Source organism: Varroa jacobsoni, unplaced genomic scaffold (genome assembly GCF_002532875.2).
Source record: "Varroa jacobsoni isolate VJ856 unplaced genomic scaffold, vjacob_1.0 scaffold_731, whole genome shotgun sequence".
NCBI classification, from domain to species: domain Eukaryota; kingdom Metazoa; phylum Arthropoda; class Arachnida; order Mesostigmata; family Varroidae; genus Varroa; species Varroa jacobsoni.
This window is the reverse complement of record NW_019213633.1, coordinates 113411-118785: the sequence shown is the minus strand read 5'-3', so window position 1 is coordinate 118785 and position 5375 is coordinate 113411. Positions and strand designations below refer to the sequence as shown.

Sequence of the window (5375 nt, the reverse complement as noted above, 5' to 3'; positions counted from 1 at the left end):
TTATAATATTTTTATAAGTACGATTATATATATATTATAAACTGACGTGAGAAAACGGTCGGAGGACGCTGCTTCTCTTTCCCCGTGTGGGTGTCTGCATGTACACGTGTGTGTGTGTGTGTGTGTGTGTGTGTGTGTGTGTGTGTGTGTGTGAGGAAAAGCGCTCCAAAGCTATTCGACCGTTTCTTCCGCTTGTAAAGTCGATTAAGAACAACAGTTAAAAAGACAGACTTGGCGTTTTTTTTTTGTATAATTTGTTAATAATTATGTCGTGGTTTGTAGCGCCGGAATACATGTTATACAGTATTAGTCAATAGAATTTACTTAATTAATTTTTAAATACCGAGCCGACGTGTAGAGTCTCGCTAGCTCGTGCATGTCACGTCCGCCACGGATTATCAATACAGGGTGGGCATCGAAGGGACATTGTTGGTAGCAATCAGCAAGTGCCTGCGCGATTTCATATGCATTACAATAGAACAAGAGATAAACTGCCTGGCATCTCCAATAACAAGAAGGAACACTCAGCTCTCGACCTAATTACTAGGTTTCATTATCTTAGATCCCTGAACCTGATCACTGGATGTCGGATCGGTCTCTAAAAGAACAGGACTTCGTGTGAGCAACCGGTCACCCACGTGACACAAGCCTATAGCCCACAGCCTGCTTAAACACCCATTGCAGAGAAATAATCATAAGTGTTTCTGGACTTTTCCAATTGACTCACACCAGACATAGGAGTGCATAGTTTAGCCTTTTTATTCGTTTATGGATGTTTACTTTGCGCACGTTTTCATCTTCTAGGTATCGCACATAGGAAAAATTGTCGCCGCTTTTGATCCAGTTATAGGCCCAATAATAGAAACACGCCTTAGGACAACATTGATATAGCAAGGGACTAAGAGCAAAAATTTAATTATAAAAAACTATGTTTCGCCAATACACAAAAGTAGTAAATTAAATTTATCATTTGAAGACAGATCAATCAAATATTATTCTTTCACCTTTGTTGGTAGCAGCCAAAAACTTAAGTACAAATCAACAATACAAAGTTCCAATATCAAATATATTAAGACCTATAAAACCATTCAAGACGGTTTGCGTTATATGAGTTTTGCTAAGGTTATAAAATTAATTTGAAAGATTTGCCAGATATCCTAAAGATGCGGCGCGATATCTATCACAATTTCCCCTGCACCTGGAGTACTTACATGTATGTCAAACTTGTGGAAATCTGACTTTGCAAAGTATACAGTAGAATTCATGCACCACAAAGTGATGACATGTATGTTCACCCGGTTTGTCTTTTTTTCACTCGTTACCTTTCGTCGCACCTGAAGTAGAGAACTTGCCATAAATTTTCGTGAATTTTCGCTTCCAGTTGTTGAATTTTGTTTTGAGGACTTACGTTGCCGGAAACTCAGAGCGACGACGTAGGTCCTCGAACAGCAGTGACGAGTCGGGTAAAAAAAATACTTGAGGTCCCTATTATGTACTTCCAGTGCTTTTCTGGGGAAGGAAGCTTAGGCGAGATTTAATTGTCTGAGGTTCTTCACTGTAAAATCCTCCCAAATGACGCGTGTCCCATACGTTGCGATTAGAGCTACTTTGAGATCGAAAAAGCCACGAGCGGCTATGAGGGATAAACGATGAGGCGATTTCATCGCCCGTGTGGCCAACAATGCTTTCTTGCATCTTTCGGTGACGTGCGTAATGAAACTTCTGCCATTCATGGAGAACAGCAACCCCATGACTTCGACTGAGCTCCTTCCTTCTTTTGTTTGATCAAGGAGGTCGTTCAACAAGATGAGAATAAGAGTGGGCTTAGGTTATCTCCCTGAGCCAGGCCGGTTCTCTGTATGAGTGACGGAAGTTCAGCGACGCCGTCGTTGATGATTATTCTATTCAACTGTAGAATCACAGCGAGAAGCCTGAGCACATTCATAGAGACACTCACTTCGACTAGCCTGAGCATAATTCTGTCCCTAGGCGCCCAGTCGGAGGCTGCTTTAAGTCCACAGACTCTACGTATAGCAGATTGTGCAGCATGGCCTGCCCTCTCTTGACATCGGCCGTTAGAATCTTGCGCGCGGTTTTTGTAAAACGTCCCTTTCGAGACACATCTTGTTCCTTTGGGAGGGCGCTTTCTAAATAGCTGTCTCTCCAACCTCTCAGTCAGCAAGCCGAAGAGCGGCTTATAACAAACATTTTTCATCGCTACCCCTTACCATGATGACGGCGCAATTGGATCGCCCCTTCTTTTAAGGATCACTAAGAGGAAAACAGCTCTCTACTGGGCTAGGAGTGTATTAGTATGAAAACATTTATTGTATAGCGTTGCCTAACACGGCGCCAGAACGATAACGTATTTGAGGTGGTCGCTGCAGACGCTACCTGGACGAACGGTTTTCTTGTTCCGTAAACTCCCAAGCCCTTGCTCCGGCTTCATGGAGTCCTGTTAGAGGATATCGTATTGCATTGAGATTCCTTTTCCCACCCTGCGAGGAAAGGGGGCACAGTTGTGTGGCGCATCGTGTGGCATCTTTTGACGCAACTTCATTTTCGAGAAGTAATTTATGAGGGACGAGAAGGTAATCGGAAAAAACGCCGAACCGTTGTGGTACGATCAAACAGGTATTTAGCCGTTCAAGATCTTCAGGTTGCACCTTGGCTATGAGCCTGAAGACCATCTGGGTTGTACAAGTATAATTGTAGCACGGTTTATATTTGCTGAATCTTGCTAGCACTATTTTTAAATGATTCACTTAGTAGCCAATAGGCCATTTCGCTACGGTCTTTTCAGTGACAAAAGCTGCGCTTCCGCACATTGTGTTGCTAAGAAAGAAGTTAAAATTATCATTTTGTTTTCAGAGTTGGAAATAAGTAATGCCTGATTGCAAAAACATTTGCAATAAGGCTTTATGCTGCCGCAGTCAAAAATTGCCTTTACGACAAGTTTTTTTAAAACCGATATGACGTAGGTATTCTGTATTGCAATGTGGAAGATGAGGCCGCCAGCGATACTGCGTCAGCAGAAACTCTTTTGGTAGCAGCAGACAGGGTGTTCTGCTTAGGGGGATGCAACCAAATGCGCATTATTTCACCTATGCTTATTTTTACAAAACACCTATTGAGCTTTTTTGTTATTTGTAGCTCCTGGCCGAAGCCACATCAGCATCATTCAGCGCACATCATTTCATAGCTGGAAAACGGCACTAGCGTTTATGTAGCCCGCGCATGCCGGCCAAGTGAGTCATCTACATGCCCTCTGTATTATTATTCACTGTCACGACTACCCCCGGAAAGGACTTGCTACTGGATATGCACACAGTGGAGCTGCTGCAAAGAGATGTCGTTTTTCGGGAAAAAAGTTAAAACATTTACGGAAATCATGATGAGCAAAGCTAGTCGTAGATCGAAATATGCTTCATTTGGGATTTTAGGTCCTGGACATTTATTTAATAGTTTGATAGTGTATAGACAATCATTACAATTTGTCCAACTTAAAGTTTCCTATTGTTCTAACTGGACATCTACTTGCTTGTTGTAAAAAAAAAAAAAAAAAACAAGCGCCCTACTGAAGTTATAATTGATGATCTGATCCCTGTCGTTTAAATAAGTAAAAAGTTGGTAGAAGAACACATTTTTCTTAACTGTGCCGACATATATATCTAGGTGTCCTAGTAATGGCAAAAATTAAGCGTATTCAAATCATTCCGCTAATTCTAAACATGTGTTATCTTCCAATCTCTTGAGGGATTCGAATAAAATGAAATTAAGCGCTTGAATAATAAAAAAGAACATTATTAATCCTTACGTTCAGAATCGTAGCGTCGTCTATTATTATCTAATTTTTAACCACAGGGAAGACATGCAACACGCACTCCGCAGAACTTTAGACAAGCAATAACTTATTTGAAAGTAAGTTAAAGAAAAAAAACTATCGCAATCTTTAGCGCGATGGGTGACAGCCTCGGCGGTTGTTTTAAAGTAGTGAAAACAGAACTAAGTCATGATACCAGAATTTCGAAGCCACATATACCCTGAAGCTTAATATTACGACTGATGTTTTGTCGCATAATGTAACGGCCATGTTGCCAAGTTAACACATAACAAAAATTATATCGATTTACTGCATTTTGTTGCTCAGATTATAATTAGTCTAATTATGTTCACTTGTATTGGACTGATTTGTTTTCGTATTATCTTCGTAATCTAATTCCATGGATCCTAAAAAAATCCGACATGTCACGTAATAGTTCGTTTAGACATAGATGGCTTACAATATGTTTGATATGAAATCAAAGCTTGCGATAAGGCACTTTAGAATCTAGCATTGTTACGTTACCCAGTGCATATTGGGGCATCGGTAAACTGAAGTGGCTTCTGCTGATTACTGCTGTCGATGTATCGGTGCGCTACCGATCTTCTTGGTGGGTAGCTCCCCAATGATTCTACCTACGACAATTTGACTTTGGATAATTTATGGAAACCTATATCGGAATACTACGTCCTTTCGATTTTTAGGTTCCTTCCTTTAGGACCAATCGAAATATGCACAGGTACTATGATAGTTGACTGTATCTAGTTATGCAGTGTTCATCCAGGTTTATAAATAAAATGGTACTGTTTCAAAAACATGAAAGGTATTAGCAAAGCATTCTATCATTATCTCGGAATATGGTATATTGTCGTAAATGTGACAACAACGATATATAACAAACATGTGGGAACTGAAACCCTAATTGTAATCTTCATGGCGTCTAATTTTCTAACGTTTTTCGCAAATCTATATTCAGTTTCAGTGTGAATGTCATATGATAGCTATTTTCTGATCGATTTTCTAACTGATTCAATGTACGGCTGCTGTAGTTATCAGCTGCCGCTCAGCAGCCATCATCAGTCAATGCATCAATCAGTGAGGCTAGCCACGGACTTCTGTTCTCCGACTTCAATTGTTTGTCATTCTGACTGTGCGACTAGTGTCGTTTTTGTTCGAATTGTCGTTGACTTATGCCGTCTCTTTATATCCTTGCTCTGTGCCAATTCTGTCTTCGACGACGGCTAGCAGGACGTAATCACCGTTGCGTCTCCTCGTGTCCCCTGGTCTTCGTCAGTAGTAATACAAGTTTTGACTAGTTTGAATGAGTTTGACTTTGTCTATTGTGTTCAGAGGATGACCCACCGCTAGTCATTTCTTTCTCTGGTCAGAGGCGTGCACTACGGTGGTATAGCGCAATAGTTCACTAGACACTGTGTCCGCGCTGCTTTTGCTGCTACGCCAGCTGCCGTTCTCGCTTACGACACATCACCACATTGAAATCCTTAACGGAGGCGGCCACCGTCTGACAGAGCGTGAAGCTTCTGCAATTGTC

General features: G+C 41.2%; 1 long non-coding RNA gene across 1 annotated transcript in view; it reads left to right on the top strand.

Moving 5' to 3' along the window:
• The window catches only part of LOC111263079 (uncharacterized), an 8206-nt gene extending 4381 nt beyond the window's left edge, over window positions 1-3825 (top strand). The window contains exon 3 of the long non-coding RNA XR_002682011.2: window positions 3154-3825. This is a non-coding gene — a long non-coding RNA (uncharacterized LOC111263079). The remainder of the gene's footprint in view (window positions 1-3153) is intronic.
• Window positions 3826-5375: the final 1550 nt, after the last annotated feature.